At 38.0% G+C, this 23,832-nt stretch overlaps 1 long non-coding RNA gene across 2 annotated transcripts in view; it reads left to right on the top strand.

The window, feature by feature from the left end:
- Nucleotides 1-23,832, top strand: part of LOC147377918 (uncharacterized) — a 147,085-nt gene that overhangs the window by 57,845 nt on the left and 65,408 nt on the right. For both annotated transcript variants that reach the window (XR_015142493.1, XR_015142492.1), the window contains exon 2: nucleotides 6,878-6,950. This is a non-coding gene — a long non-coding RNA (uncharacterized LOC147377918). The remainder of the gene's footprint in view (nucleotides 1-6,877; nucleotides 6,951-23,832) is intronic.

Below are 23,832 nucleotides of genomic sequence, written 5' to 3'. Positions count from 1 at the left end.
CTACTGACCAGGCAACCACAGAGATTTATTTATCGCACATACTGATCACTTATAATATGCTAGGTGCTTTTATAATAGCACTCATTAGGCTTACTGGGTGAACAAGATGGATTTGGTTCCTGTTCTCTTGGTGTTTTGCTGGAGATGGGGGCTGTGAAAAACAGTAATCAAGTAAATGAAAGGATGGCAAATTGTCACAAGTGATAAAGAAAACCAAATGCTGTGAAAATAATTATTTGAAGTGGAGTGGACACCCATTTTTATATCTGAGGAGATGCCATTTTAGCTTAAAAAGAGACCCTTTCCTTGTACTTGATTTATACTTTTAGTTTTTCTGAAACTTAGAGCAGAAGAAGTAATGATATTATAAAATTTGCAATTATATGGAATTTAACCATTTAGAAAATGAGTCCAAAGTGTAAAATGTGTATATCCTTCAACTCTGCAATGCTAATGTTTCACAATTAGTAGTGACTCTCCACCCTGGTTGTATATTAAAATTTTTTGTGGAGATTTTATTAAATTCCTATGCCTGGGTTCAAGAAATTCTTTCTTTCAGAATTTCTTTCAGAAATTCTGATCTAATGGGTCTGGTGTGGGGGGAAGGGGCAGCAGAGCATGGGCAGCAGTATTTTTTAAAAAGCTCCATGGATAATTCTTATGTAAAGCTAGTTTTGAGAAACACTAGTCATAGTCAAACACTCATGCCTATGAACCAAGATCCTGTACAAGGGTATTATTACAGCATTGTTTTCAACAGGAAAAAGATCACAACCGAAATGCCTATCAATGAATATTGGTTAAACTGACATGGTCCGTGTGGTGTTTTTCTATGCAGTTCCATGGGATAAGGAAAGATCTGTAAGAAATGAAAATAGAATGTGATACCATATATGTAATATATCCACAAAAATCTACATAATTACCTATGCATGTATAAATACATGTCTAGGTTGATTCTTGTTCAGACAGGTGAGAAATGAGTTATGGGGACTGCAGAAATTTCAAGGGACTTCCCCAAAGGTCCAGCAGGTAAAGAATCTGCCTGCAATGCAGGAGACGCAAGGGATGCAGGCTTGATCCCTGGGTTGGTAAGACCCCCTGGAGAAGGGCATGGCAACCTACTCCAGTATTCTTGCTGGGAAAATCCCATGACAGAGGAGCCCAGCTGGCTACAATCCATGGGATTGCAAAGAGTCTGACATGACTGAAATGACTGAGCACACACAGAAAGCTCAAGCTGAGTGCTGATGGAGGGATTCGTAGAGAAAAATTAGGAAGACTACTTCCCATTACGCCTCTTCTGAACACTGAATCCGGTTATCATGATTTAGGACATGACTTGAAAGATGATGTTCTTATGCTTCTCAAAATGCTCATGGCTGTGTATATTGCAGAAGAAAGGTGATAATATAGGGGGCTTGAGATCTGCGAAGAGAAGTTACAGAGACTCACTTCTACAATTTCATTTGTTGTGATGCCCTCTTTGATGGCACTGTTCCTTCCTCTCTACTCTTTCTCATTTGTGCCTGAACTGTGGATCTTGGGGATACATACTCTCCACACACACACACACACACACACACACACACACCTTTACAAGGACATACTTACTCTTTCTCTCTCTCTCTCTCACACACACACAGCTACAAGGACACACGTACTCATACACACCTTTCTTCAGCAACCAAACATAGCCCTGAAGAATTAGATCATGTGGTCCATTCTAAAGGAGATCAGTCCTGGGTGTTCTTTGGAAGGAATGATGCTAAAGCTGAAACTCCAGTACTTTGGCCACCTCATGTGAAGAGTTGACTCATTGGAAAAGACTCTGATGCTGGGAGGGATTGGGGGCAGGAGGAGAAGGGGACGACAGAGGATGAGATGGCTGGATGGCATCACTGACTTGAGGGATGTGAGTTTGAGTGAACTCTGGGAGATGGTGATGGACAGGGAGGCCTGGTGTGCTGCGATTCTTGGGATCACAAAGAGTCGGACACCACTGAGTGACTGAACTGAACTGAACTGAACTGAAGAGCTTCTTACTACTTATTAAAGGACATGAGTTTTGAATGCTTATAATATTCTCTAGGAGTGAAAGAGAGGAAGAGACTTGGGAGTTTTGAAGTATTAGAGAATGAAATGACAAAAAATTGTAATAAGAGTTGTAATGGACTTAGCTCTTGGACTTTTATTTTTTGATGTTTTAGAGAAAGAGAAATGAATAAAATGTAGAAACGATTGTTTGGGCTGGATTTCTTTAACTGACACGACTGAAGTGACTTAGCAAGCATGCATGCATGCATTGAGAAGGAAATGCCAACCCACTCCAGTATTCTTGCCCCGAGAATCCCGGGGACAGAGGAGCCTGGTGGGCTGCCATCTATGGCGTTGCACAGAGTTGGACACGACTGACGCGACTTAGCAGCAGCAGCCTCAATGCTCAGTGTTGTGGCTGATTTATATTAGATGCTCAAAATTTACAATGAATAGATAATTTTGGATAACAACATGTAATAATTAAATGAGTTTTATTTGAAACCACAAGGAAAAACAAATTGACTTTTATAAAGTCTGTTTAATTAAAAATGTGTCAACTAGCAAGTGAGTAAATGCAATCAACCTTCAGCAGAATTTTTGGATTTCTGTTTTATATTAAGGCTTGGAGCTATTTTGGTACACTTATTTGTTAGGTATAGGTTATATTGTTGCTAAATTCAGAGTCAAATCTTTCCTTAAGCCATAGACAGAGAGTAGAGATTTACTTTGTATTCCTGTTTTGATGATAATACAGTATATAGAGCCTATTATATGTATTACTATGAACTGGGTTTATAGCAAGCTGTTCTTAAAAAGGAATTATCACTTTAGACATAGAATGGGTAAAAATGGTATTACTTATGAGTCTTGAAAAACTGTGTGTTCAGTTACTAAGTCATGTCTGACTCTCTGCAACCCCATGGGCTGCATCATGCCAGGCTCCCCTGTCCTTCACTGTCTCCAGGAGTTGCAATCAAATTAGGTAAAAAATATATTCTCAGGAAATTTTATTCAACAAACATTAAATATTTACTGTGTCTTGTATACCATCCCGGGCACTCTGAATACAGTTGTGAGCAAACACTTGAGGTTATAGTCTGTTGAGGGAGAAAAGCACTGGTGCATCACCCATGTAAGTCTAAAATTATACTGAGATGGGTATTTGAAACAGTATATAAGTGGGGTTAAGAGAAGATGGAGTTGGAAAAACTTGAGGCTATCAGTGAAGTCTTCCCTCAGGAAAGGATAATTGGATTGAGAACAGGAAGAAAGGCAGTAATACATGAAGGGAGCAGGGATGAAGATTCTAGCCAACAGAAATGGCAGTGCACAAGCCATCTTAACAAGAGTTGCCATACACAACAATAAAGTATCTGTATAAATAAATATTAAAGCAAATGAAAAAAATTAAATGGGGGTTACCATTAAAAAGAAATTGAAGGTGGCCCCATCAATTGTCCTTCAAAACAAATCAAAAAGACATTGGAATTTCAAAGATTCGCCTTCTTAGCTGAGTCTGTATCTGCAAAGTAACTTAGAAATCCCATCTGTCCAGCCAACTAGAATAAAAGTAGGTGACAGAAAACTCAGAGAAATCTTGAGAATGCAAAGTGTGTAATGGATTTTGCCTATCTTTCTTCTTATGGAAAGGAGGTGAAAGTGAAAGTTACTCAGTTGTGTCCTACTCTTTGTCCATGGAATTCTCCAGGCCAGAATGCTGGAATGGGTAGCTGTTCCCTTCTCCAGGGGATTTTCCCAACCCAGGGATCAAACCTGGGTCTTCTGCATTGCAGGTGGATTATTTACCACCTGAGCCACCAGGAAGGCTCTATGGAAAGGTAGTATTCCTCCAGCTTCATAGCAAGGACTTTGAAAAAGACACATTGACCTCATCAGCTCCCAAAACTCAATGTGTTTTCTTGCCTCCTACCAATTATTTTGCCCAAGTAGTCAGAAAGATTTTGTGTGTGTGTGCATGTGTGTTCCCTGAAGACATAATTCCTCAGAAGCATAGATAATTATTTTACATTTCCCCACATATAGGGACCATTAAAAGTTTTTAGTAAAGTCTTGTTGAATTAGAACGGAATTTGTTGTCATAACTCCCTTATACAACCCTGAAGAAAATCTGTTAATTGAGTACAATTGGCTCTTCATATCCATGGATTCTGAATCCTTGGATTCAACCAACTGTGGGTCAAAAATATTTGAAAAAAAATTCCAGAAATTTCCAAAAAACAACATTTTTGGAGAAGTAAATGGCAACCCTCCTCAGTATTCTTGCTTGGTAAATCCCATGGGTAGAGGAGCCTGGTGGGCTACAGTCAATGAATTCACAAAAGAGTCTGACATGACTTAGCCACTAAACAACACAGCAACAATTTACATAGCATTTCCGTTGAATTAGGTATTATAAGTAATCTAGAGGTGATTTAAAATATATGGGAGGATGCTCACAGGTCATATGAAAATTGTTGTTGTTCAGTCATTAAACTGTGTCTAACTCTTTGTGACCCTATGGACTGCAGCACACCAGGCTGTAGTATATGCAAATAACACGCCCTTTTATAGGAGACTGGAGCATCCACAGAGTTTGGTATCTTTGGAGAAGGAGAGGTTCCCGAATCATTCTCCCTTGGAGACTGAAAGATGACTGTATGTAGTAAACAATAATTGTGAAAATTTTAATTTCTCCATATGAAGTGTCCTGTTCATTTGTGATAAGTATTTTTTGGTGTAACAAAGTACTATTTTAGCTTTAGAAGTTTGCCTCAATTTCCTTTGTTATGCCTCTTTAGGTAAAATAAGAATTAGCTTGAATGTGTGAAGAATTACTGCGTGTATGTGTGTGGGTAAAAAGCACAATGTTAATAATAGTTATTTCTGAGTGATAAAAGTATAAATGAGTTTCCTTTTGCTAATGTATATTTTCTATTTTTCTTCTGTGGTTGCAGTTTGTTTTTATAATACATAAATGATAAAATAATTCAAAAAGCTAACAATAAGGATTTGATATTGGTACAATACAAAGAATTCACATAAAAGCCCACTTGTTAAACTTTCAATTAAGATTCAGGAATTTTTCCCTTTTATGCTTATATAGCTAAGTTCATGTCTGTGTAATGATTATATGAAAACTTGCCGATGACAGGCACTTGGAATAAAGGGGCTTCACCTAATTCCATGCCCCAACAGCTACTTATCTGGATTTTAGTTGACATATCCACAAGGCCCCAATATTTGCTTATTATAGCTCTTCTATCACCTACAATTTATTTCCTTGCTTGAGCTTTGTCTATAAATTACAATCCACATTTGGTGAGTGAGAATTGTATGGAGATCGTATCTTCTTATTGGCTTTTCCCACTTAACAAATTGAATAAAAAGTAGAGTTCATGTTTTTGAGTCTCTCAAGCCTTCATAAGTAGCATGCATTAAATCATCCACTTCTCCAATCACAATTCGCCCCAACAGGAATAAGACTGTATCTGTGATTTATTTAGGTAATGATTGTGTAGTTCATATAGCCCAACCTCAAAGCTAAAGCAAGCAATGAACTGTTGAATTATTTCTCCATGAGAATATTAACTAGGGAAGTCTGGTTTACTTCTAAGGAAGGAGGGAAGAAAGAAAGGAAGGAATAGAGGAAAGAAGGAAGTTACCATTGACAGTTATTTTAGTTTTAGAGAGGCTTAAATACAAAATGAGAGAAATTGATAAGGTACCATCCATCATCTCTTTTTACTGCAAAGTTCTATGAATTTTGCTTGTGAACAGCATTATTATAGTGGCCATCTGTTGATAGTTATTGTGTATCATCTTCATCAAAACTTGCAACAATTTTGAGGTAGAGATTTATCCTACTATCCATTTTACAGACCAAAAGACTCAGCAAGGTAAGGTAATGTACCAGTTACACACAGTAAAAGTGTCAAAAACAGAAATAGAACCTGGTTTTGATAATTAAAAGCCTAAGCTCTTAACTATTGCTTCCCACTGACTGAGAGAAGAGAAATTACATGTGAAAACCTATGTGGATTACACATCAGCTGTCCAGTTATGTTAGAATTAAATCTTATTGATCCATTTCAATGCTATGTTTCAGAAGAGAGACTCAAAGAGGGAAAATAACTACCCGAAGGCTAGAGACGCCAATGTCTGAGAAACCTTGGGAGTACTGGAAAACACAAAGTGGAACAGAGTATACAGTAGTGACAGGATCATACTCCTGGCATATTTTTTAATGCTTTAATGAATGGGAGTGTGCATTTTATTTTTATTTATTTATCGACTCACCATGAGGCATGTGGGATCTGAGTTCCCCAGCCAGGGATCAAACCTGTGCCCTCTGCATTGGGAATGCAGAGTCTTAACCACTGGACCACTAGGAAATTCTCCTGGCATTTATTATCCAGAGAAAAACATTTATGGGATCTTTCAATAATGGAATTATGACCTATGGAACTTGCAAGATTAACTCCTAACATTGTTCAACAAGGTGGATTTGACCTAATTCCCACCTGCCTCCCTTCACTGCTTTTATCTTTGCATGTAACGCTGTAGTCATAGTGACCATTCCACCTTAGGGGTCTATTTTGTTGTATGTAGGCTGTTCTTGCTGTATCTTTGCATGCAATACTTTTCCACACACCTTTTCATGCCAGTCTCCTGGGATCACTGAGATGTCAGTCTTTAGTGTTACCTCTTTAGAAAGACCTTCCCCAGTCATGTTATCATAAGGAGTCCCTATTTCAGTCATTATCTAGGCCAGTATTTGATTTTCCTCATAGCCTTTATAAATTTCACATTTTATAATTTGTCTTCTAATGTATTTTAGGAAGTGTGCTGCTCCATGAGATCAGGGACGCATCTGTCTGGTTCTACAGCAAACCTCAAGCTCTCAACTCATAGTAAGTTCAAAACAAGTATTTATTTATTGAATGAATGAATAAATAAGTGAGTGGTATGGGTTTTGGCATTGGTTAATTATAATTAAATGATTCAGGCAGTTTGCAGCTCTAATTTTTGAGAGCTTGGAAGAACTTGGATAGCTAGATTAGAAGGCACTGAACAGAGAATTGACTATCAGAACCCATTCTGAGATGGTAAAGACTTTGACATTATTTAGTGGGAGGAAGGGAAAACAGTGACTAAAAAACAATTTTAATTATGTAAAATGTAACAAGAGAACATTCATCAGTGCTTCTTAATATGAAACTAAGTAGGATAAGTGAAGAGATTTTTCTGATAAAAATAATTCACCAACTGAGGGTTAAGAGATACTCTAAAAGTGTTCTGAAATGTTATAAACTGTTTCTTTTTAAGAGCAGATAGGTATTTAAGTGCAAGCTTTTTAAGGGACTAGTAGTGGATAATAAAGATGATTTTTTTTTCTTTTTGATATTTACACTCCTTTCATCACTAAGTTTTTAACCAGTATTATTTATTTAACTCTCAGTAAATCCCATCCTTGTGTAAATAGGAGCTGGTGTTTTTTTCTTCTACTGCTCTTAGAGTTACCTTGCTAGAGGTCATGCCATATCCAGGGCAAGCCGGGATCAGTGCTTAGGAATCCTTCCTTCAGAGGGAGATGGTGAGCCATGTGGAAAAGGAGTCAGCGTGATTCTTTGCATGGTTAGCATGCTGCTTCCCTTGGGGGTAAGGTTTCTTAAGGAAGGACATTTATAGTGATTAAAATTGCTCAGAGCTTGCTTCATTGTGTAATTCTGATACTGTAGTATGTGATATTGGCAAGAGGGGAGTATGAAAGGGACAGAAAATCCCAGACGGTGACATAGAAGGGCACATGGTGTAGACGTTACCTTAAGTAAAGGGACTGCAGCAGCAGATGCACAGGAGCCCATTGGTCAGACTCCGGGTCAGAAATGCCTCCTGGTCATCTCCGGAGAAGGACGGCCGAGAGCACAGATGCCCAAGGACAGCGACTGTCTGTTAGCTCACTGTCATTCTATAATATCATCGTTCCAAGAACAAACTGGCAAAATAAGCATTTGCTGTTTTTCTGGGAAATAAATACAAAGTAACTCCCAGGGCAAAAATGTTAAGAAGAAATACTAATTATGTGCCTACCTTAAAAACCAGTAATTTTACTGCTATAAACATACCTTACCACAATGTCTACATGTAGGCATAAACCTTCTTAGCAACATTATTCATAGTAGCACAAAGCTGAAAACAATTCAGATATCCATCAACAGTAGAGAGGACATGTAAAACACAGTATATTCATATAACAACGCATTACACAGCAGTAAGAAGGAACAAACTACAGGTATATATAATAACGCGATCAGTCTCATGTAGTGTTGAGTTAAAGAATGCTGATAAAAAAAAAGTATATATAATATGATTCTATTTATATGAAGTTCAAGACCAAGTGAACTGAACTGATTGCATAAGAAGATAGGGTGGTGGTTAACTCGGAAAGGAGGGTGGGGTAGTGGTGGTGAGTGGAAAGGTAGCTGCATGAATATATTCACTTTGTGATTATTCATCAAGCTGTACACTTATTTTGGCACCATCCCAAATATATAATTTAATAAAAAGCTCAGTAATGAAAAGAAGTAATACTGCCCTTCAAAGTAAAATGAGTGAGAGTAGATGACTCAATGGACACGAATTTGAGTGAATTCCAAGAGACAGTGAAGGAAAGGGAAGGCTGGTGTGTTGCAGTCCACGGGGTTACAAAGAGTCGGCCACGGCTTAGCAACTGAACCACAGATGAAGTCGAAGAAACTGAGGGCTGCTGTTTTCAAGCGTGTTTTAGGGGCTTCAGGGGGCAGGAGTGTGGCCGTCTCCATTTGGAGGATGGGCAGCAACTGTAGGGACAGGAATAGCCGTGGCTGACTGTGCATTTGCTACTTCTCCCGGTCAAAGTTTTCTAATTCAGGCCAGGAGAGTATCTGTGACTCCAGGAGGCCATACTGTGGCACGTTAAACATTCTCTAGGGACTGGCAGCCTTGGCCTGTGCGTTTGGAGGAGTTCTAGAAGAGAGGATAGCACAAAGAGCATGCTGGGCCCACTCCAAAACAGCACCAGGATCTAAAAGATGCCAGACACCTGCTCCCCGTAATAATAAACTTCAGTGTGAGATTTCTTGCTTTTAAATTGCTCCATACATTCTTGTATATCACACACCTGTGGGCTTTTCTGACATGGAGGAAGTTAGGACCATGAAAGCTGGGAAGAAGGCAAAATGGAACTGCAATGGCCTCTTTCTCAGCTTGTAATGAACTATTTGCAGTCAAGACCAAGCACGCTTATTGATTCTCATCAAGTGAGATTCTTTGCAGAGAGAAAGCATCGCCTGCCCTGAGGTGAGCCCCATGGGACTGTTCCTGCCGCACTCTTTCAAACAAACAGATTAAACTCCTCATAAGATGCTTCTTCTGACACATCCACACTGTATATATGAAAATCCCCTCGGTCTCCTTTTGGCAGTTAAGATGCTTGGAGCTTCAGTGCACTGCAGCCTGTGTACCAGCTGGCAAGGCGATTTTTTTTTCCCTTCCCAGGAACGTGTAAAGGAAGAATTAGATTGCTGTTTGTTGAAATAGACTGTATATCTCACAAGTCCCATTTCAATAATCTTCTGGAGGCGAGAATGAATTTTGGATTGGAAAGGGCATTACAACGTGGCTAAATAAATAGCATGAAGCCCCTCGGCACCTAGCCAGCAAGCAGAGCTACAATGTGACTTCCAGCCTTTACATTTCACAGTCTCTTTCTTCAGCAAACAGAGTCTGAAAGGTCTTACACAGAGGCAGAATTTTAAGTCTGAACACTCAGGAAACTTGGTCTTCGAAATCCAAAGCTGTCATATAATCCCCTGAGAAGTGTCAGAAACTTTCCAACTAAACTTTTTATGTCTTCAGTAATTGTTAAATCCAATATGCCTTAGGTTTCCCCTCAAATTCAGCCTTTGAGCTACATATATATTCCTGTACATTTCTCCAACTTTAAGACTGGACTCCACCATCAGAGTCGTATGAAGACCCTCTATAGGGCTGTGCATTAATACTGCAAATCTAGAAATCCAAGATATCCTGGTAGAGGGAGAAAGACCTTTGGTTGGGGCTTGGAGGAGTGGGAAATCTGAGTGCTCAAGTTTGATTTGTGGTTTGGTCCCATTTCTTTGTCATTGTTGTTCAGTCACTAAGTTGTATCTGACTCTTTGTGACCTCATAGACTGCTGCGCATCAGGCTTCCCTGTCCTTCACTATCTCCCTGAGTTTGCTCTAACTCATGTCCATTGAGTCAGTGATGCCATCCAACCATCTCATCCTCTGTCTCCCCCTTCTCCTCCTGCCCTCAATCTTTCCCAGCATCAGGGTCTTTTCCAGTGAATCAGCTCTTTGCATCGGGTGGCCAAAGTATTGGAGCTTCAGCTTCAGCTTCAGCATCAGTCCTTCCAGTGAATATTCAGGATTGATTTCCTTTAGGATTGACTGGTTTAATCTTTCTGTTCCATTTCTTTCCTCAGTTTATATTTCTTTAGGTGTGAAGGAAAGGGAGTATCTAAAGCAGGTCTTGTGTATGAGTGAAATTATTTTTATAGTTTGCCTTCTCACAATGAACCTATTTTTCCTAGAATACTGAAAAAAAATGGATGAACTCCCACCTTATCCCTGCTAACCTCCTCCTCATTCATGGACTCTTGTCATTTGGCTCTTCAGCTTATTCATTATGTTTCTGTGCCTCAGGACCTTTGGAAATGCTATTATTTCTCCATGCACTGATCTTTCCACCTTTCTTTCAGTGACTATATTTTCCTGTCCTTCAACTATTAGCTTAGATGTCATCTCCTCAGAGAAATCTTATCTATCACACTATCCAAAGTAGGTTTTACTTCCCCTATTCCTTATTGCAACACTTCATTTGATAGACTCATGGTATTTATAAGAATTTGAGTTATTTATTTACCTGATTATTGTGCAGTGTTACCTATTATAATGTAAATTCTGTGAGGCAGCATTCATGGCTATCTTGTTTACTGTTGTAGCTCTCTAATGTGGAATAGTATCTAATATATAGTATTATGCTCAATAAATATTTGTTGAGTAAATAAATGAATAGGCTTATTTTGGGTGATACATTTTTCTTTGTACTGTGCAAGGTTTTTTTCTGAAGCTAGTGTCTTAGGTATTTTTCTCTCTTAGAGACTTATAATCCTTTTTCAAAATATTAATGAATTACTATTTGACTGTGCTGGGTCTCTGTTGCTGGGCAGGCTTTCTCTAGTTGTGTTGAGCAGGGATACTCTCTTGTGGTGGTGCATGGATTTCTCATTACAGTGGCTTCTCTTGTAGAACACAGGCTCGAGGGTAGGCTTCAGTCGTTATGGCACATGGGTTTGGTTACCTTGTGGCACGTGGATCTTCCCAGACCGGGGATTGAACCTGTGTTTCTTGCATTGGCAAGCAGATTCTTAATCACTGGGCCACTAGGGAAATCCTATAATCCTTTAAATAGAAAAAGTAAATGATAGTTGTTCAGTCATGTCCAATTGTTAGAGACCCCGTGGACTGTAGCCCTCCAGGCTTCTCCATCCATGGGATTTTCCAGGCAAGAATACTGGAGTGGGTTGCCATTTCCTTCTCCAGGGGATCTTCCTGACCCGTAGATTGAACCCGGGTCTCCTGCATTGCAGGCAGACTCTCTACTGTCTGAGCCACCAGGGAAGCCAAGAGAAACATATATTACAGTTTTGGAGATAGGAGAAAAGAGAGTTGGTCTTATTTATCTTCCCAACCTTGTATTAGTCATCTGTTGCTGCATCACAAACTACCCCAACATGTGTAACAGCCTACAGCAACAATAAACATTCATCTCACATAGTTTCTATGAATTAGGAACTCACAACTAGCTTACATGAGTATTTCTGGCTCAGAGACTCTCATGAAGTTTTAACTAGGATGTCGTCTGGGGCTGCAGTCATCTGCAAAGGCGCCGGTGGTCCACGCCTACGGCTAGCTAGTAGGGATGTTGACAGGAGCTCTCAGTTCCCTGCCATGTGGGTTTTCTGTGTGACTGGATGAGTGTTTTCACAAAATGACTGCTGGCTTCCCGCAGAGCAAGTGATTCAAGACAGAAAGCTGAAGCTGCAAAGTCTTTCATAGCTTAGCCTCAGGTGTTACACACTTTTATTCTCAATTTGGTTATTTATGTCAGTCCTACTTGATGCGGGAGGGGACTACTTAAGGTGTGAAAACCGGGAGGTAAGAATCACCGGAGGCCATTTTGGAGGCCAGCTTCTTCAAATCCCAGTGTGGTTGTGTTTTCGGGTTTCTGGGGTTTTTCATCTTGTTTCAGTTTCTCTCCCTCAATCAGCTAATAGCAACATCAACTCTCTCATAAGGAGATATCTCAGGACCCAGAGACAATGTAATAGGCATCTGCATGTGAGAAAAAAACATCATTTGTGCTTACTAAAATCAATTTCTGCACGCACAGAACTCTCCTTGGGCCCGTCACTGTGCCTACACAAAGGAAAAACACACAGGAATTCTCCAGTAAGATAATTTTTTTTTGAATGAAAGAATGAAAAAAATAAAGGAATCTGTTTTTTCCCCTCATGAACCTGAGGGCTGGTTTTGTGCTGTGACTTACACAATTTCCAGCCTTCAGAAATACACATCAATTTTAATAATAATAATAAAAAAAACATACTGTTAACTTTTAACTTTCATAGTCTGGGTAGATGCCTATCAGACTTGAAACCCATTCAACACAAACCAGACAAATCTTTCACTTTCACAAATGGACAGTTTTATCCCTTCCTTCTTCTCTCTCTTTCTTTTTTAAGCATTTGCATTTGTTGAAATTTATTCTGGCCATTAAGTTTAATGCCTAATACACAGAATAGGTATTTTAATTCTTTACCTACTTGCATTAGTTATAATCCATTTCCAGAACTATTCTATAAATGTTGTCCCTATGGCCCTAACTACTGTCATTAAATTTATATCTTACTTATCTGTAAAATGCTTTTGGAATTTAAAAAATATCCACACTCCAATAATGCCTACACAAGTTATTTTTCCTTAAAAGGTTCAAAACGCATAAGATCCTTCTTTAACAATGGAGTATCAAGTGACATTTTATATCTTAAAAATACCATTTATTGTGATTCTCATTTACATGATTTGGTGGCTAGGCTTTGCTAAAGATGATTTTAGAGCACTACCATAAAATTAAAACCAAGAACTCTGATCCAGTGCTTGTGGGAGTGTACATTTATGGTATAACTATTTTGTGGATTGGAGTTGAACTTGTGTACTTTCTATGGACCAGTAATTCCAGTCCTGGGTGTATATATACATATATTACCTCATATGCAAAAATGTGTACTGCAATGTTGTTGGAGTGAAAAATTCAGAAAGCATAAGAGCAAAAGCACAAATGGATGACAACATAAACCATTACCAACATAAAATATTGATATAATTCATATAACAGAATATTCTACAGAAGCAAAAATCAATAAAACAGTGCATACATCAACTTGGGTGAATCTCACAAGCATTACGCTGAAAGATAAAAAGCAGTTTATACAAGCAAACACAGTGTCTGACTCCATTTATACAGCCTAAAACATCCAACCAGTATTATAGTCTATGGTCTAAACAGACAGAATAAAAATACAACAATATAAATGAAAATTACAAACCTCAAATTTAATATAGAAATTTTCCTTCTAAGAAGGAGCGGGGGTGAATAAGATCTGGGGTGGGTAGATAGAGGGATTTAATTGTAGTTGTAATGTTTTATTTCTTGAGCTACATGGTACTTATATGGATTTTTGTTTTACTATTTGTACTTCGCAAAACAATTCATAATTTTAAAAATTTAAGTGAAATGGTGAGATCTTTTGAGAATCGTAGTTTGGCTACTTGATGCTGAGAACTGAGATACAGTTATTAATATAATAACAGTCAACATGTGTTCAAACAACATTTTATGTGATTTTTAAAATTGGAGTTTTCATATTTTTATATATACCTCTGCTGCTGACAACATTGATTTCTCCTTTTATCCAAGTGATCATTTTGACTAAAATCAAATGTGCCCTTTCTCTCTTTGATCTGTAAAACGGCATTGGTTGCATCAAGTCATTTTTGGTCTAATGTTTTATATGGCTATAATGCTTGGTTGAAGTATAAAAACTTGAGTATTAAAAATAAAGACCTTGAAGAAGAAATCTAGGTTCACAAAAGGGAGAATTAAAAATTTCTAAACTGCTTCCCTACATATTCTAAATACTCTTTGAAGCACAAACATTTAACAGTTATTTGCTCTTCTGCTCTGTTTGCCTTTCTAGTGTTACAGAATGGTTCAGGAAAAGAAAGAAAAGATAAAGGATGGGACACTCCAAGGGTGGCTAATTGTTTTTTCCTGTATGTGGTAGAGTTACTGCACTTGTATCACCAGGCAAGTGCTCAGAGATTTGCAGATTAAATTTCTGCAAGCACTTTGAAAGTTCCCTCATATGGTCTGTGACCATACTACCCTTAGTTGGAGAAATACAGGTTTTGACACTGGATATTGGCTATGCTGGAGTGGCTGTCCTATTCTAATGACTACATTTAAATCTCTATGATCTTAAGAAAATGACATCTCAACATGGGCTGAAATTTCTAGCATTCTAGCTGTCAACAATATGGTAAACAAACAGACAAAACAAAAACCAAACCCTGCAAATGAAAAAAAGGAAAAATAAATCCCAGATGCAAAGATATAGTTGTCCCAAGTTTCATTAAACCATTGGTTCTCAACCTTGACTGCACATTGGAATTACTTGGGGAGTTGTAAAAATACACTGATGCTTGGTCTCATTCCCAGAGATTCTGATTACAGCCTGGGTATCAGAATTTTTTTAAATTATTTATTTTTAATCAAAGGATAATTGCTTTACAACGTTGTGTTGGTTTCTGCCATGTATAAACATGAATCAGCCATAGGTATACATATGTTCCCTCCCTCTTGAACCTTCCTCCCACTTGTTCCCACCCCTCTAGATGGTTACAGAGTCCCAATTCATTTCTCTGAGTCATACAGCAAATTATCATTGGCTATCTATTTTACATATGGCAGTTGTATATGTTTCCATGCTACCCACTACTCTCTCCATACCCTCCACCCCCATGTCCATAAATTTGTTCTCTCTGTCTGCTTTCCATTGCTTCTGGACATCAGAATTTTAAAGAATCATTCCAGGTGATTCTAATGTAAAGTTTATGAACTACTTACTGCATTAAATTAAAAAAAATTTTTTCTGTGTGAGAGAGCCTGAAAGTGCAATTGAAAACTTACTGACTCTCAGCTCACGTATATTCCTACTCACCATTGAATCAGTTTATACAGATTAAAGGTAACTAATTAAATCAGTGCTATTGCTAGCCAGACCCATGCACACAGAAATGAGAGCTGGCAGCCAGGATGCAAGGGAGAAGAGTCAGACATGACTTAGTGACTAAATAGTAACAAATGAGTAAAAGCAAAAACTTATAATTGGTGTCAGTGGGTTAAAAGCATCTGTGAAATGGTATCATGAGTACTTAGCAGTGCTTTGGACATAGTGAGCACTGAATATATATTCACTGAATAAAGGGATGAATACATGAATAAATGAAGGGAGCTTTGAATACAAGGAATACTCAATGAAAGTATCATGTTGGTGAGAACTAAAATCATCTAGCAATTCTATAACACTTCTGAAAAAAGTTGAAAGTCCCACATCTCTATTCTATCTATTCCTTTGGCATTTGTTGAGAGGAACTATATTTTTGTAATGTTGATTCTTCCTAATCTTAAGTGGGATGGAGATTGCTGAGCATCTCAGTTCCAGTTGGAATTCACCTGTCATTCAGCTCCCTCGCAGGACACTGGAAGAGGGAAAGTCTTTCTTCACCGCTGTCCAAGATCAAAAGTAAAGTGTCGTTCAGTCATTTCTGACTCTTTGTGACCCAATGGACTAAGCCCACCAGGCTCCTCTGTCTATGGGATTCTCCAGGCACGAATACTGGAGTGGGTTACTATTTCCTTCTCCAGGGAATCTTCCCAACCCAGGAATCGAACTGGTGTCTCTTTCATTGCAGACAGATTCCTTACTGTCTGAGCCATCAGGGAAGCCTGCCCCAAAATCAAGAGGTTCCCCAAATTAAATTAAACACTGAACATTCAAGGACATTTCAAGATGAGATATGCTTCTTTTTTTACTTTCTTAGCAATACCTTAAGTATTGAAAAGAGCATTTGATAAGTGATAGTTCTGGGATGATTTTTAATCTCCTTATCAGCTCAGGAAGCTATTCTGCTTTTCACTCCCCTACATTGGCGCCCCTGCCCTCTGTGCCAAACTCGTGTAAACTGGTTCACAGAAGATGTAGTTTTGCTTTGAGACCGCAGTTAGCTTGCTTCCATCAATTCAGTTAAAGGGGCTTCATCTCAGGATGGTTCACCACTTCACGTTGAAATTAAGTTCTCCTTAACCTGCCCAGGGGAGGTAGGGAGATATTGAAGTGCTTCCCTCATCCTTCTGCTAAATCAATTCTGCACTTGACTCATTATGTGAGTATTAGAGAAAAATTTCTTTCAACTAATGTTAGGGAGGATTGGACCAAAATACAAATACCTAAGTTTGTCAGACTAATAAGCACAGGAGAAAAAAACCCCAAGAAGTAAATTTTAGTTGACAATTTTTGTGTTTTGTATGAGTCCTAATGTCCTGATACCAGGTGGTCATTTCCTTGGGGACTCCAACAGGGAAGAGAAGAAAGGAAGAGGAAGTGTTTGGGTTTTTTTAACAGTAAAATTATTGCCACTCATTTACCTTCAGAATAGTCTTATTTTTAATGTTAGACAAAAGTAAAAATTTTAACATGAAAATAATAGTGGACCTGTGGCTGATTCTTTTTGATGTATGGCAGAGGCCAACACAACATTGTAAGGCAATTATCTTCCAATTAAAAAAAAAAGAAAAAAAGCAATAGTGGGCATAAGACTCCATGACGTGAGTCTTTGGGTTAATGTATTTTATAAAATTTTTTATTGTTTTTCTTTTGTATAACTAACACCTGTACATTTAAATACTGTAGAAGTCTATAATTTAGAAAAAATAAATTTCCCATAATTCCATTACCAGTAATAATATTTTAGCATATATTTTTCACATTTTTCTATATATAGCCTAATATTAGTAATAATAATAATAATGGTATTATATTTTACATACTATGTGATATTTTTTGGTTTTGTTTCACAATATATACTAGTTATCTTTCCATCTATATGGGGATATATTATATTGTCAGTTTTAAATTACTTCATATAAAAATGTATGTCAAATTTTCATGTTTCAACTGGATTAAAGAACTTTATCCATAGGCACCTGAGAAGGGATTTTTCTCATCATGATTGTTTATTTGCATTCACAGAAATAATAGCCTAGATCCATCTGGAAAGGCAGCACAAGCATTCACTGAACACACACATCTGCTGTGTATAGGGTGGTACAAAGATGAGTAAATTGTGTGCCTGCTCACGGTCTAGTGCGGGTAACAGAGAGGGTTAAATATTGTTTAAAGCCATTGAGTTTTAAGTTTCCCAACAGTGGTCTAAGTGAACTTTCTGAGTAGAATAGGGGAGGGAGAGACTAATTCTGACTGAAGGGAATGGGTGAAATTTTTGGAAGGAAATGTGTTTTGCATTAGACCTCAAAGGTTGTGTTGGATTTTGATAAGAGGGTAAATAAAAAGTCTGGCGCAAACAGTGTGACCTAAAGCATGTGACCCTAAAGGACATGATATGTTCAAGGAAATATGAGAGTTGAAGAACGTGTACAGAGCAAGAGGTAGAATATAAAGCTGCAGAGATACCTCCAGGCTAGATCATGAGGCCCTTAAATGGAAGGCTTAGGCATCTGAGGTAAAAGAAGTTGAAAGTCTGTTGATGATCTCTGATCAGGTGGTTGACTACATATTTCACACACAACTCTGTTACAGAATGTTGCAGGCTGTACTGTGATTGTTTACTTATGTGATTTGTAAATATCTTCCACACACAAAAAGTGAGCTCTTTTGGAACAAAAAATCATTTTTAAAAATTCATCTTTATAGCCCCAATACTGGTAAAGCGGCTGTCATATTGAGTATTCATGAATGTTAAATTGGTTTTTAAAAGCTATTCAATGAGTAACTGCTGCGAGTCAGGTTCTTAACACATTCTGTCTCAGTCACTCTTATAAGTAGACAAGCTCTGTTTTTCCTGTCTACTTTATATTTTTCTTTTCTACTCCACATTGGAAGGAAAGTTATGACCAACCTACATAGCATATTCAAAAGCAGAGACATTACTTTGTCAACAAAGGTCCGTCTAGTCAAGGCTATGGTTTTTCCAGTGGTCATGTATGGATGTGAGAGTTGGACTATAAAGAAAGCTGAGAGATGAAGAACTGATGCTTTTGAACTGTGGTGTTGGAGAAGACTCTTGAGAGTTCCTTGGACTGCAAGGAGATCCAACCAGTCCATCCTAAAGGAGATGAGTCCTGGGTGTTCATTGGAAGGACTGATGTTGAAGCTGAACTCCAATACTTTGCCCACCTGATGCAAAGGGCTAACTCATTTGAAAAGACCCTGATGCTGGGAAAGATTGAGGGCAAGAGGAGAAGGGGACGACAGAGGAAGAGATGGCTGGATGGCATCACTGACTCAATGCACATGGGTTTGGGTGGACTCTGGGAATTGATGATGGACAGGGAGGCCTGGCTGCGGTTCATGGGGTTGCAAACAGTCAGACATGACTGAGCAACTGAACTGAACTGAACTGAACTCCACATTACTTCCTAGCAGAACTTCCCATGTTTAGAGTGAATTTCTGAGTTATGAGGGAGCCTTTATATTAGGATATACTTATACTAGAGAATTATTTGTTTTTTATCTGCAATTCAATCTTAACTAAGCACCCAGTACTTTTATTTGCTAAATCTTGCAACCCCACTTACATATAGTTAGCCTTCCCTAGTTAGTCCAGTTGATATCTTTTTTCCCTTTCTTTTGATTTTTCTTTAACACTTTCAGTTGCAGCCTCTAACAGATGTGTCACACAACACTGTGATTCACTGTGCAACTTTAAAAGGCTATTCTTGAGGCCTCTGCATTACTTGCTTGCTTTTAATGTTGTCAGACTCTACCTCTTTGGGAAAGGAGATTGTTTGTGTGTGGTTTAAAATGGATAACCATATGCAAATATAAATTCTCTCTCAAGAAATTTTGGTTAACATAAAACCCATTCTTTGAGTTAACTCTGTGCCTATTATCAGTGTCATGGGGCACAGTGAAAAATAATACTGGTTGTTTACTTTCTGTATTCATAATAAAAGTCTTTATTCTGTTTCCTGGGCTGGATGAAGCACAAGCTGGAAGCAAGATTGTTGGGAGAAATATCAACAACCAGAGATATGCAAATGACACCACCCTATGGCAGAAAGCGAAGAAGAACTAAAGAGCCTCTTGGTGAAAGTGAAAGAAGAGAGTGAAAAAGTTGGCTTTAAAGCTCAACATTCAGAAAACTAAGATCATGGCATTCAGTCCCATCACTTCATGGCAAATAGATGGGGAAACAGTGGAAACAATGAGAGACTTTATTTTTTGGGGGGGGGGTCCAAAATCACTGCACTGATTGCAGCCAAGAAAAGTTATGACCAACCTAGACAGCATATTAAAAAGCAGAGACATTACTTTGTCAACAAAGGTCCGTCTAGTCAAGGCTATGATTTTTCCAGGAGTCATGTATGGAAGTGAGAGTTGGACTATAAAGAGAGCTGAGAGATGAAGAACTGATGCTTTTGAACTGTGGTGTTGGAGAAAACTCTTGAGAGTTCCTTGGACTGCAAGGAGATCCAACCAGTCTATCCTAAAGGAGATGAGTCCTGGGTGTTCATTGGAAGGACTGATGTTGAAGCTGAAACTCCAATACTTTGGCCATCTGATGCGAAGCGCTGACTCATTTGAAAAGACCCTGATGCTGGGAAAGATTGAGGGCAGGAGGAAAAGGGGACGACAGAGGATGAGATGGCTGGATGGCATCACCGACTCAATGGACATGGGTTTGGGTGGACTCCGGGAGTTGGTGATGGACAGGGTGTGCTACAGTCCATGGGGTTGCAAAGAGTCAGACACAACTGACCGACTGAACTGAACTGAATGCATATAAAAATATAGGGACCTATAATAAATTATGCATACACTTCTATATCTTGCTTCATACATTTAACATTGTTTGAGATTTATCCATACTGATACATGTTGTTCAAATCAGTCATTTTCATGACTATATAATATTTCACTGGTCAAATACCACATAATTTATTTATCTGTTCTCCTGTTGAAGCTGTTTGAGCATACTTGTATATATGTCTTTGTATACCTGCAAGAATTTCTTTAAGGTATATAGAATGGACTTGCTAGTTCATAGGATACAGGTATTAACTTTGCTACATTTTGTTGGATTGATCTCCTAAGACAGACTTTATTGTCCTGTCATATTTGAGAGTTCCAAGTTCTCACTAAAACTCGGGAAATAATTAGATTTGAAAAATATATTTCAATCCGAATGGGATAAATTAATATTCTTACTTTACTTAGCATTTTAATTATTAATGAGGTTGAACATTACTATTGATATGCTTTTTTGCCATTTAGAGTTATCTTTTGTGAATTGCTTGTATATAACCTTTGCCCATTTTATGGTTAGGTTTTTTTGCCTTTTTCTTATCCATTTGAATGAGCTCTTTATTCTGAATACAAATAATTATTATATGGCTTGTAAATATGCTCTCTTTGTGATATACCTTTTTATTCATATGTTGCTGTATACAGGTTTCTAATTTCAAAGTTGTCAATTTTACTAACCATTTCTTTTAAAGGGTGTGGTTTTTGGTTAAGAAATCATTCTAAAGAAATTATTTCCTAGTCCAAATTCTTTAAGGTATTAATATTTCCTATATCATCTTCTATATTTCTGTGTTTTTGAGTATGGTGTAAAATAGTGATTTTTTTTTTTACATAGAAATAATAAAATGTCTTGAGGCTACGTATTGAACAGTCTGTTTTCCCCCCTATAAACAACAAGTTTCCATATACCTTGTAATGTTTCTGGAGTTATTACTGTTCTCTTTTGAACTATTTCTCTATGCCTATGCTAAAATCTCAAGGGACAGCCACTGTAGTTGTACAGTAACCATGCTATACAGAAGGATGTTTTTTCCAATGATTCCATTTTGGAGAAGTATCTTTTCAAATGTGTTGATGGTTATGTTTAAATTAAAATACATTTACTGCTAATTGTATGATAAAAAGAAGAAGCCAGGTACCTCCTTATTCCTTCCAGTTTCTTCATTTTTATATTGTAAAGAAAAAGTTAAATTCTCAGCTATAAGATCTCTTTCTCTAAATTCAAGCTTTGCAAAGGGTACTTAGCATGCTTGAAGGTCACTGCTGATGAACAGCTTGGAATCAGGCTATTAATATTCACAGAACATGCCTATGCTAAGTGACATGATTGTAAAATATTCTGGAAGCCAATGTTGTAGTGCTTTCTGGTAGTATTAAGTGTTTCCAATAAAGTCACATTAAAGAAGGGAGATTAGTGTCACTAGTATCAACTCTATATATTTCATCTTTTCACTATAATTTTATTAAAAATGAATCTAGTGTACATAAACCTTTCTGTCATTGAAAGTTGATCATTTAAAAAAAATTTTTTTTGTCTTTTTTTGCTAGTTAGGAGTTTTACACTCATCATTGGATAACTTTACATTAAAAATACTTACAAATATATTTCATTGTGAACTTTAACAATTAAGCGGTTTTACTGGCTTCCCCCTGATTTCTCAACATTTAAGTACACATTTACCTTCTTCTCATTTCCTAGAATTTGTTTATGCAGTCTGGAATTGAAGATTCAGAGTATTATCTTTTATTATGAATCTTCTTCAAAAAAATTTTTATATTAATAATTACTCACATAACTCTAAAATCCATTGAAAATTTTGTCTTCTTCCTCAAATTACTTTTCCATGTTATTAATCTGCATCAAATTACTTTTTAAAGCCTCTTTAATAGGCTTAATTGGTAAACAATAGACTGAATGTGTTTAAAGTGTACAGATCAGATCAGTCGCTCAGTCATGTCTGACTCTTTGCGACCCCATGAATCACAGCACGCCAGGCCTCCCTGTCCATCACCAACTCCCGGAGTTCACTTAGACTCATGTCCATCGAGTCAGAAATGCCATCCAGCCATCTCATCCTCTTGTCGTCCCCTTCTCCTCCTGCCCCCAATCCCTCCCAGCATCAGAGTCTTTTCCAATGAGTCAACTCTTCGCATGAGGTGGCCAAAGTACTGGTGTCTCAGCTTTAGCATCATTCCTTCCAAAGAAATCCCAGGCTGATCTCCTTCAGAATGGACTGGTTGGATCTCCTTGCAGTCCAAGGGACTCTCAAGAGTTTTCTCCAACACCACAGTTCAAAAGCATCAATTCTTCGGCGCTCAGCCTTCTTCACAGTCCAACTCTCACATCCATACATGACCACAGGAAAAACCATAGCCTTGACTAGACGAAACTTCGTTGGCAAAGTAATGTCTTTGCTTTTGAATATGCTATCTAGATTGGTCATAACTTTCCTTCCAAGGAGTAAGCGTCTTTTAATTTCATGGCTGCAGTCACCATCTGCAGTGATTTTGGAGCCCCCCAAAAATAAAGTCTGACACTATTTCCACTGTTTCCCCATCTATTTCCCATGAAGTGGTGGGACCAGATGCCATGATCTTCGTTTTCTGAATGTTGAGCTTTAATCCAACTTTTTCACTCTCCACTTTCACTTTCATCAAGAGGCTTTTGAGTTCCTCTTCACTTTCTGCCATAAGGGTGGTGTCATCTGCATATCTGAGGTTATTGATATTTCTCCCTGCAATCTTGATTCCAGCTTGTGTTTCTTCCAGTCCAGCATTTCTCATGATGTACTCTGCATGTAAGTTAAATAAACAGGGTGACAATATACAGCCTTGACGAACTCCTTTTCCTATTTGGAACCAGTCTGTTGTTCCATGTCCAGTTCTAACTGTTGCTTCCTGACCTGCATACAAATTTCTCAAGAGGCAGATCAGGTGGTCTGGTATTCCCATCTCTTTCAAAATTTTCCACAGTTTATTGTGATCCACACAGTCAAAGGCTTTGGCATAGTCAATAAAGCAGAAATAGATGCTTTTCTGGAACTCTCTTGCTTTTTCTATGATCCAGCAGATGTTGGCAATTTGATCTCTGGTTTCTCTGCCTTTTCTAAAAGCAGCTTGAACATCAGGAAGTTCATGGTTCACATATTGCTGAAGCCTGGCTTGGAGAATTTTGAGCAATACTTTACTAGCGTGTGAGATGAGTACAATTGTGCGGTAGTTTGAGCATTCTTTGGCATTTCCTTTCTTTGGGATTGGAAGGAAAACTGACCTTTTCCAGTCCTGTGGCCACTGCTGAGTTTTCCAAATTTGCTGGCATATTGAGTGCAGCACTTTCACAGCATCATCTTTCAGGATTTGGAATAGCTCAACTGGAATTCCATCACCTCCACTAGCTTTGTTTGTAGTGATGCTTTCTAAGGCCCACTTGACTTCACATTCCAGGATGTCTGGCTCTAGGTCAGTGATCATACCATCGTGATTATCTGGGTCATGAAGATCTTTTTTGTACAGTTCTTCTGTGTATTCTTGCCATCTCTTC

The sequence above is a fragment of the Bos grunniens genome, chromosome 2, assembly GCF_055505025.1.
Source record: "Bos grunniens cultivar Pamir isolate PY7600 chromosome 2, Bosgru_T2T1.0, whole genome shotgun sequence".
Taxonomy (NCBI): Eukaryota; Metazoa; Chordata; class Mammalia; order Artiodactyla; family Bovidae; genus Bos; species Bos grunniens.
Note: the sequence above shows the minus strand (reverse complement) of the source record. Positions and strands in the feature narration are given on the sequence as shown.